Source organism: Ornithorhynchus anatinus, chromosome 5 (genome assembly GCF_004115215.2).
Source record: "Ornithorhynchus anatinus isolate Pmale09 chromosome 5, mOrnAna1.pri.v4, whole genome shotgun sequence".
NCBI classification, from domain to species: Eukaryota; Metazoa; Chordata; class Mammalia; order Monotremata; family Ornithorhynchidae; genus Ornithorhynchus; species Ornithorhynchus anatinus.
In genome coordinates, this window is record NC_041732.1 from 66,165,513 (window position 1) to 66,176,956 (window position 11,444).

Sequence of the window (11,444 nt, forward strand, 5' to 3'; positions counted from 1 at the left end):
CACAGGAAGGAAGGCGTGCACCCCCTTCCCCTCACCCCCATGGCCCCGGGACAATCTTACATCCGTCCCGAGTGAGGAGGAGGAGAGGGCTGAGTCTTTCCGCCCAGAGTGTAACACGTGGCTATAATAATAATAATAATAATGTTGGTATTTGTTAAGCGCTTACTATGTGCAGAGCACTGTTCTAAGCGCTGGGGTAAACACAGGGGAATCAGGTTGTCCCACGCGGGGCTCACAGTCTTAATCCCCATTTTACAGATGAGGGAACTGAGGCACAGAGAAGTTAAGTGACTTGCCCACAGTCACACAGCTAAGTGGCAGAGCTGGGATTCGAACTCATGAGCCCTGACTCCAAAGCCCGTGCTCTTTCCACTGCGCCACGCTGCCCAAAACCCTTTCTCCTCTCTCCCAGTTTTCCCAGCTTTAATCGAGAAAATGGACACCCATCTATCCTGACCGGTGGATTTAGTCACTTGGTGGGAGAATGCAGACAGGCCTCGTGTTCTAATGGAAAGAGCACAGTCCTGGGAGTCAGAAGGAGACCCAGGTTCTAATCTCGGCTCCGTCATTTGCATTCGGCAGCGCTTTTAGGCAAATCTTCTCTGTGCCTCGATTTTTCTCATCTGTAAAATGGAGATTAGATTCCTAGTCTCCGTCCTCTTTAGACTATGACCTCCATGCGGGACAGGTCCTGTCTCTGAACTGATTCTACCTACCCCAGTGCTTGGAACACGGTAAACACTTAAAATGCCATTATTATTATCATCATCAGCATCATCGGCATCATCGCCATCAATGGTATATATTAAGCACTTACTGTGGGAGAGCACAATACAACAGAGTTGGTAAATACGGTCCCTGCCCACAACGTTTCTTGTTATTATTGACAAAATGACTCCTCAGGGTTATTTCCCACAGTTGTATTCTCTAATTAGAAAATAGCATGACTCCAGCAAGCACTGGGGGTGGGGTTGGGGTGTTGGGTGGGATTGTTGGGTAAAATAAGAAGCAGTCAGAGAGGAAGTTTCAGTCAGGGGGGCCGGAAGGTAGTTAGTGCCCGTGGTAGCTGGAGACAACGGGGAGAGAGCTGCCAAATGGAGGGATCTAGACAAGGAGAAGCAGGAGGGACAAAGAAAGCTGAACATGGACAAAGCCCGATGCCACTGACCTCCTCCCCCAAGCTCCCTGTGGCAGCTCCTCTGCTGCCGCTCCTGGTTTCCCCAGCCTTGAAATTTCACAGCTCTCTCTCCCCAAACTGTCAACCATTCCTTCGGAGAACAGCAGGATGCTGACTGGTCAAAAGCAAATACAGCGGACTCTAGTCTGTGCTCGTTTGCCCCTCGCTAATCCCAAAGAGGATACCGTAAGGTACTCTTCAGGTCTGGAAGAACCAACGCTTCGAGTGGGCAGGCGGCTTGGACAGAAACACACCCAAAGAATGAAAAGTTGGACTCACATTAGAACACCTTAGTAGTCCCCTTGACCTGACCCCTCAACCTATAATTCCCAAAGCTGTTGTTCCCACGATTCCTTGGGCATTGGGCTGAGCTACATTTAAGCTGCATATGCCCGGCTCCCCTCTCTACCTCCTTCTCCACCCAGGGTTTCTTGATCATCACAATATTTTCACCCTCTCTTTGCCCCCAGCAGTCTCCCCTCTCCCTTACACAAATAATTACCAACTCCTTTCTGGTCAGAGTGGCTCCTCCATCTCTCCTTTCCATCTAATTTTCGGTTGTATCCTCTGGCCCCATCCCCTCCTCCCCACAACCATGATTTCACCCAATCATTACTCCTTCAGGACATCGAAAACACTCAATTTGGGGAGGGCTGAACTCAATGGAGTGCTAAGGAACCTGAATCCCAGCAAATCAGGTTTTCTGGTCATCGTTCCTCAGCAGAATGTCAGGGTACAAAATCATTAAAACCATCCTAAAACACCTCGGCAATCAGCCCCCGGGGAAGATGGGGAAGTGGACAGGAGGATCCCCGGGACGTACCCCAAGTGTTATCAAAAAATTGGGCAGGTTTGATCAGTGCGCCTTCAGACCGGATTGAAGACCCTCTGGCCGAAGAAGGTACTCTCTGTAGTGTGAGGGCTCCTTCAGCAAGAACAGGGAAGGCCTCTAACTAGATCTCCCCTGGGTCTACTCTTCCCTCCCCTGCATCTTGCAGCCCAAACCCGCTTCAGACCAAAAGCAATGACTAGAAACGATATCCAGTGGGGCAACACCCTGGTGCCCCCGTCTCCAAATGACAGCAACTCGGTAGAAATGACTGGCTCTCCCCTGAGCTTGACTGAAAATGGTCACTTAATCATTTTGAGCCCTCAGCCGCATCTGGATGCCCAACCAACCTGCTCATGAAGTGAAGAGCAAAGGTGAGTTTTGACTTGCCGGAGTCTGTGTCTGTGCCAAGACACTGATAATAGCAACACCTTCCACCAGTGCTGGTGGAAGGGTGCTAGGCAGAGGAGGAGCGGAAGAGGGGAGGTTTGAAACAAAGACAAAAGTTGGGGTTTGGAGAGTGGGTGGATTTTCATCCCTTGCAGTGTGGCTCAGTGGAAAGAGGCCGGGCTTGGGAGTCAGAGGTCATTGGTTCGAATCCCGGCTCCGCCACTTGTCAGCTGTGTGACTGTGGACAAGTCACTTCACTTCTCTATGCCTCAGTTCCCTCATCTGTAAAATGGAGATGAAGACTGTGAGCCTCATGTGGGACAACCTGATGACCCTGTATCTACTCCAGCGCTTAGAACAGTTCTCGGCACATAGTAAGCGCTTAACAAATACCAACGTTACTCAGGTCTCCTGCTGCCCAACGAACCCAGCAGGGCCCAGCTTCAAACATTTGACTTCCCTGAACTGGGGAGAGGCTCACTACCTCCCCTTCTCATGTTGCACTGCATAGATGTGGCTCAGTGGAAAGAGCATGGGCTTTGGAGTCAGGGCTCATGAGTTCGAATCCCAGCTCTGCCACTTGTCGGCTGTGTGACTGTGGGCAAGTCACTTCACTTCTCTGTGCCTCAGTTCCCTCATCTGTAAAATGGGGATTAAGACTGTGAGCCCCACGTGGGACAACCTGATTCCCCTATGTCTACCCCAGCGCTTAGAACAGTGCTCGGCACATAGTAAGCGCTTAACAAATACCAACATTATTATTATTATTATTAGAGTAATAACACACACCAAATGATAGTAGTAGAAATCATAGTAATAATGCTGGTATTTGTTAAGCACTTACTATGTGCCAAGCACTGTTCTAAGCACTGGGGTAGATACAAGGTAATCCAGTGTCCCACTTGAGGCTCACAGTCTTAATCCCCATTTTACAGATGAGGTCACTGAGGCACCGAGAAGTTAAATGACTTGCCCAAAGTCACGCAGCTGACAGGTGGCGGAGCTGGGATTAGAACCCATGACCTCTGACTCCTAAGCCCGTGCTCTTTCCACTGAGCCACACTGTAGCGGTAATATTTACCAAGCATGGCACCAGCAAGCACGGGGGATGGGGTGGGGGTGCTGTGTACAGAACACTATACTAAGCACTGGGAAAGAGTAGGAGGGTGGGAATTAGACACAATCATGTGGGATCCTGTGGAAATCTGTGTCCCAAACTTAGAGTATGACTCTGGAGAATTGCATGACCCTTCACCCCACCCACTTCTTGGTCCAGGGCCATTGCATTCCATTCATTCATTCATTCAATCGTATTTATTGAGCGCTTACTGCGTGCAGACCTCTGTACTAAGCACTTGGGATGTACAATTCAGCAACAGATAGAGACAATCCCTGCCCAACAACGGGCTCACAGTCTCATAGGGGAAGACAGACAGCCAAACAAAACAAGTAGTCAGGCAACCATACCATCAAGATAAATAGAATCATAGATATATACACATCATTAATAAAATAGAGTAATAAATAATATATACAAATATACACAAGTGCTGAGGGGAGGGGAAGGGGGTAGAGCAGAGGGAGGGAGTAGGGGGAATGGGGAGGGGAGGAGGGGTAAAGGGAAGGGAAAGGGAGGGATCCATCTGGGAAGGCCTCCTGCAGGAGGTGAGCTCTCAGTAGGGCTTTGAAGAGGGGAAGAGAGTTTGGAGGATGTGAGGAGATGCCCAGGTCCTTGTCCACACAGACATGGACACTACTTCGGACACAGACGGAGGTAGATTGAGCACTTTGACATTTTCAATCACTGCCCCTTCTGGATGGATCCCCTGCAATCAATTCAATCACAATCATAATAATAATTATCATTATTATTATATTTAAGCGCTTACTAGGTGCCAGGCACTGTTCTAAGCTCTGGGATAGATACAAGCACACCAGGTTGACACAGTCTCTCTCCCACATGGAACTCACAGTCTCAATCCCCATTTGACATATGAGGTAACTGAGGCCTGGAGAAGTGAAGTGACTTGCCCAAGGTGACACAGAAGACAAGTGGCAGAGTCGGGATCAGAATCCATGACCTTCTGACTGCCAGGCACATGCTCTATCCACTATACCATGCTGCTTCTCATCACATTTATTTCATCATATGGTAAAATATAAAATCATCATATTTATTGAGCATTTACTGTGTGCGGAGCACTGTACTAAGCACTTGGGAGAATACAATATAACAGAATTGGTAGATACGTTCCCCGCCCAACTCCTCTCAGCTTCTTTCCTCACTGCTGGGGTGGGGTCCCAGGGCTGGTGCAGGGGCAGAAAAGGGTTCTGCCAATCCTACTGAGTGAAAACCAATCCTGTGGAAATTTTAATCTCAGGGATCGGTGTGGGGGATGGTAGAGGAGGGATGCACACAACATCCTGACCTCTGCCTGGGCGGTTCTGGTCCAAAACCCATCTCGGGGGGGCCTGAGTAGTAGGGACCTCAGGGGTCACCCCATGGAGGCAGTGGCTGGGAGGCTGGGCAGAGGGAGTCCTGGGAGAAGTCTCATAGTTGGAGGGGGCTGTCACCTCCTAATTTGGAAGGGATTTGTCAGCAGACAGGGAAGTATTGAAAAGCTGTGTTGGGAAGAAAGCCGCAGCCCCCTGAGGTGGTTAGCCCTCCCCTTCCCGTGCCAATTCAGAGCAAATACAGCCCATGTCTTCTCAGGGATGGAACTCACCAGCCTGGTCCTTGGATCTCGCCTCTGCAGGAGCAAAATCAGAGCATCTCCAGAATGACAAGAGCCAGGTGGATGACAAGGCTGGGGGATCTCATCTCTGAAGGGGTGGGGCCAGCTCTGAAATGGTGTGTGTTTGTGTGTATGCGTGTGTTTCTGGATGGGAGTGTCTCGCTGAGGATACACTGGAATTTTGGCTCCCCGGTGCAAGAGCAGGGACCCTGGCCTGGGCTTTGCAGTTCCAAGATCCTCTAGACTGTAAGCTCACTGTGGGCAGGGAATGGCACTGTTTATTGTATTGTACTTTCCCAAGTTCTTAGTAGAGTGCTCTGCACACAGTAAGTGCTCAATAAATATGTCTGAATGATTGAATGAATTTTACCCTGTGCTCCCCCTGGATCTCCAGGCTACCAGCCTGCCCTTCTCTGAGGCTCAAAGAGGAGAGCTGAGCTGAGATGGGGACCCTGAACTTCTTCCCTAATCCTTTCTATCCCTATCACCTAAGTAAGCAAGCAATACTCACAACACCCGGCCTCCTGAATCAAGCATCTCCCTGGTGCTTTAATAAAGAAAATAGAAGCACTAAAGCTTTTAGAGGATTCCTTTATTTCAGAATTAGTGCATCAGCCCCTTAGCTGGTCTTGTTGTTTCCAGTCTCTCAGACAAGCGGTGAGGACTCTAGGCAAATGAGCAGCCATTTTGATGAGCTCTGTGGTATGGATGCCGCCTTGAATGTCCTAAGCAGTGGCTCATTTGGGAAGGTCAGAAGGCATACTGGTGTCCCTGCTACGTGCTGCCTTGAGGAGACCACTCACCTCGCTTTCTACATGGGCTCATAGTCTGAGGGAGAAGAGGTGTTGAAATCCCGTTTCACAGATGAGGAAATGAAGGCCAGAGACGTTAAGTGACTTATCCAAGGACACACAGCAGGCAAGTGGCAGAAGTGAGTTGAGAACCCAGATACCTTTGGCTCCCAGGCCGGTGCTCTTTCCACAGAGTCTCTGGTTTTGAAAATGTAAATCTTTTTCAGGTAAATTGAGTTGGTGATCTCACTCCAGGCTGGAGAATTTGAAGTGGAACCTCCTGACCTGAGAGGATTAGATAATCTGCAGTAGGGACTTCCGTTCCTCATCAAGGGTTAAGCCATTTGGTGGGAACCTCAGAATGAAGCTTAGAAACAGCGGACTGGAAAAATGCAGAGACATTCCAAACAGTGGGGCAGTCTATAAAATGTTTGGCAAGGTTCTCAGTGATAGACAAGCAGAAAAAAGACACATATGAAAAAAGGAAACAATTTCCATTTAAACCAAAGATGGCAACTAGCAGCCTAAGAAAAAATAGCCTTCTCCTTGCAGGAATACCTCAGTTTTAGCCAGTCTTAATCTAAGACATATGTTTTGGAAGTTTGTGTGAAGGATTAAAATCTAAAACAGATACAAGCTAAATCGGTTTTGTGTGCCCCAGTAAGAATTAAAATGTATTTGCCTCCATATCGTGGAGTCTCAGCTGCACCAGATGCATATTGATCAAAAAGCAAAGAGCAGTTTACTAAATACTGCAAATTGAAAATAATACTTCGCATTTACACTTCATGTCACATTTTCAAAGCCCTGTAGCGTCACCAGTGAGTCAATTCACACACCACCACAAAAAGGTAGATTGATCTTATCTACAATTTACGGGTGAGCAAAGCTAGGCAGGTTAAATGACTGGTCCAAGGTCACCCAAGGCAAACAGGAGTCTCGACACTGTATGGCCCTGAGCCCTTGATCTTACCCCAGTTAACTGTATACTTTTACTCCAAATAAACTTGGGAACCAAACATAAACACCTCCAACTGGGCTGTTAAAACTTGCTTAATTCTTGAAAAGTGTTGAAAATTTTAAAATGTGACTTTTGTGCAATCTAAGGCATCAGATTTTGCCCATGAATGTATTTTATTTCTCTTAGTTCCTCTTACTGCCCTCTGTTTCCCTGTCAATATGTGTCGGATTAATGTTTTTTACTTTTTATAAACTGTTGTGGATGTCACAAATATGCACTGTGGTGCTCTTACTATGAGGATGCTTTGGAGCAGAACTTCAATTAAGGGCTCCTCATTCCCCAAGAGATTTGAAGTCTCTAGAAGACATTTATCTTCAGAACCATGATTAAGGAAATGGAGGAACAGAGAAGTTAAATGACTTAAAGTCACACAGACAGGCAGTGGGAAACTGCCGAGCTCCTTTACCATTCCAACCTCCTGCTTTCTCTGTTAGAGACTTTGCTGCTTAGTGAATTCACCTTCTCCCCATATTCTTAATCTCAACAGACTCTTGCTAAATGATGAATCAGACAAAGTCAGTTTCCCAGAAATTCAACTCTTGCTAGTATCCATTATTAGTCACCGCTTTGAATTTTAGCTTGCAGAAAATACACACAAAATTTCAGAATTTTTCCCATAACGTTGTTATACATGAACATAGGGTAACTATGTAGAGGCTTTCTTTCTTTATTTTAGTGATTCTATATCATTCAAGGCAGTCTGTATTGTCACTTTTCAGGACTGAAATCTCTCTTGATTTTTTCTTCTCAAGTTTTCACTCTTATCCCTCCCTAGGTTCAGTAGCATCATTGAAAAGCTTTCACTGCCACTCCCTGGGTGAGTGGTCCTGTTCCACATACTATAGGGGTTCCTAGGTGGGCAGATACCTAGTTCTTGCCCTCTCTGGGCTCACAAACTTCTATTTCTTACAAACAAATTAGTCTGAAATACGTTTAACTTGAAGATGGGAATTCATATGACTTTTTTCCCCACTGTATCAATTTTCAACATCCTAGGTTCTTAAATGAAGTAAATCTCAACTAAATCCTGGAGTGATGCACTCTCTTCTATAAACTCCTTGTGGGCAGGGCCCATGTCTACCAAGGGTGTTATATTGTTCTCTCCTAAGCACTTAGTACAGTGTTCTGTACACACATTATGTGCTCAATAAATATCATTGATTTACATATTGATCAATAGTTTTGGAGAGTAAGTTCCTTGTGGGCAGAGAACATGTGCAACTGTACAGAACTATTCTTTCCCAATCACCTACTATAGTATTTGGCACTCAGTAAATGTTCAATAAATATGATTGATTGATTAATTTGATTGATTAAGCTTAGGATATTACAACAGAGAAGATATGAGGAGAAGGAGAAGAAAAAGGAAGAGAAGAAAAAGGAGGAGAAGGAGGAGAGGGCTAAGGAGAGGGAGAGGAAGAGGGAGAAGAAGAAGAAGAAGGAGGAGGAAAAGAAGAAGAAAAAAGTTAAGTAAATGAGGAAATACTTAAATAGTAAGTTGTGAAAGTTGGTACTTAATAATAATAATAATAATGTTTGTATTTGTTAACAAATACCATCATTATGTGCCAAGCACTGTTCTAAGCACTGGGGAGGATACACAGTGATCAGGTTGTCCCTCATGGAGCTCACAATCTTCATACCCATTTTACAGTGAGGCACAGAGAAGTGAAGTGACTTGCCCAAGGTCACACAGCTGACAAGTGGCAGAGCTGGGATTAGAACCCACAACCTTTGACTCCCAAACCCTGGCTCTTTCCACTAAGCCATGCCGCTTCTCCCAAGTACTACCAGTGGGTGAGAGTGTATGTGATTACTAAATGGCTCAGAAGTTCTGAGGTGTAGTTGGGGCTGGGGCATGCACCTCGACCAATCAGTCCATCGATGGTATTTATTGAGTGCATATTGTGAGCAGATCACTGCTCTAAGTGCTTGGGAGAGTATAATATGATAGAGTAGGTAGACACAATTCCTTCCCACAAGAAGCTTAATACAGAAAGAGACAGATGCTAAATAAATTACAGATGGATATGTACATAAGCGATGAGGGTGTGGGGTGAATACAAAGTGCTTAAGGGTTACGAAGGGGAAGGGAGTTCCAAGCCAGAGGGAGGACATGGGCAAGGGGTCGAAGTTGAGAAAGATGAGATCGAGGTAAGTGAGTAGGTTGGCATTAGAGGACTAAAGTGTGGAGACTGATTTGTAGGAGATTATCAGAATTAGGGAGACCTGCTAAGTGCCTTCAGCGACCCCTCGCTCACGTCCTTCCTCTGGCCTGGAACTCCCAACCACTTCATATCCAAAGAGCACCACTCTCCCCACAACTTCAAAGCCTTCCATAAAAGCACATCTCCAAGAGGCCTGCCCTGACTACCCCTTATTTCCCAGACACATTTGCCCTCTTTTCAATATCACCTGTGCACTTGGGTCTGTACTTCTTAAGCACTTTGATATTCACCCCACTACAGCCCTCAGCACTTGTGCACATATCCTTATATTCTGCTGCTTCTCCTATCTTCAATTTATTTAATTGTCTGACTCCCCGACTAGACAGTTTCTTGAGGACAGGAATCATGTCTACCATCTCTATTGTACTGTACACTCCCAAACATTTAGTGCAGTGCTCTGCACAAAGAACATGCTCAATTAATATCGTTGACTGATTGATTGATTTAGAAAAAAAATTAATTGGAAAAGGACTGCTGGAGGAGAAATGATTTTAGAAAGCTTTGACTATAGGGAGAGCTGTGGTATAATTGATTTAAAGAGAAAAGGAGTTCCAGGCACGAGGAAGGGTGTGAGGAAGGGGTTGGAGGCAGGAGTGATAATAGCGAGAAGCAGCATTGCCTATTAGAGCACAGGCCTGGGAGCAGGAGCGGGTTCTAATCCCAGCTCTGCTACTTGTCTGCTCTTTGACTTGGACCTTAACTTCTCTGTACCTCAGTTTCCTCATCTGTAAAAAGGGGACTGAGACTTTGATCCCTTTGTGGGACAGCGAATATGTCCAACCTGATTAGTTTGTATCTACCCCAGCACTTAGTACAGTAGATAGCACAGGGAAAGCACTTAACAAATACCATAAAAAAAGGGCAACACAAAAGAGAAAGGGAGCAGGGGAAATGAGAACTTTGTTGGAGAAGGCCTCCTGGGGGAGTTGTAGGAGATGTAGGAGGTAGACAAAGATGCAGATGCAGAAGGGAGAGAGAATAAAATGGAGAAAAGAGAGGTTACTGGAGATAACCTCCAACTTTCAGAATTTGACAAAAATCTCTCTTTTACATCAAGTCTTCTCAGACTAACCATTCCTTCTCTGATCGTGCCATTCACTACAGTCTTCTGAGCTCAGTTCTAGTATCTATCTTATTCATGTCTTGCAATTTGCCTCAGCATCTAGGATTACAGTAGGTGCTCAGTGAAGTCTTTGTTTGGAAATAAGGATGGGATAATTCCTTGGATTTCGGCCAGACGGAGGGATGGGCCGGTATAATGGTTCCCACTTAAGAGATGGAGAAATCGAGATCCAGAAGGTGCCTTGGCCATTACACCTGCAAATCAGTGACCCAGATTCCATCATCATCAGCCCAGCCCTCTCTCCATTAGACCCCTCTGACTCCAACATTGCTAGAAACAAGTAGGAGAGCTGCCAAACTGTTCATGATTTCTTCTTTGGAGACATGTCAATCAACTGTTTCTATCGATCACTAAGAGGTGATGGTAAGACAGTAAGGATGACGGATTCATTTAGATTTTGAGCTTCTTGAGGGCCAGAAACCATTTTTAATTCTCCCCTCTGTATTCTCTCCCAGGACTTACGGTGTTCTGCATTCAGTGAGCTCTTAAAAAATACCATTACTATTAAGGAACTTTTGGGTATCAATTAAGTTATTTGGAACAAAGGAACCTCTCTGGCTGATTGATTCATTATGGCATCTTTAAGGGTTATCTGATGAGAACTGTGTTGAATGGGGCGAATAGAAATGAAACAGGTCAGAAAAAGTTAGGTACTTCCTGCCCTAAAGCTCTTACCCTGTCCTACACTTGCCTATACTTGAGATGGTGGCTGGTATTTTTTCCTCTGCTTATATTGATCTATTAAATTTAACTTTGAAAGGCACCTCCAGGGGGTTTTCCACCAGCTTTCTTTCCAGCATACTAGCACTCTAGATCACTAAGCCATGACCTTCATTTTCCACAGGTCCGTTCGTTCTGTCAAAACTCTGAGATTTGGAAAAAAGTGTGAAAGTGGGATGGAAAGGCTGGCTGCAGGGCCAGAGCCTGACAAGACTGGGCTGAGCAGATGGACCATGAGAAGAATTAAGATGCAGACTCCCCACCCCCGCCTTCTCTTCAGATGGATTTATTTAACCCAGTCCAGAGGATGCAAACCTCATTCACTTGTCCATGGGGCAAACCATTTCATCTGCTACTTAGGAGACATCCCATTCCTGACTTCTGGAGCTGGAGTCCTAAAGGAAATGCAAAGGGCAAACCAAGTTTCCCG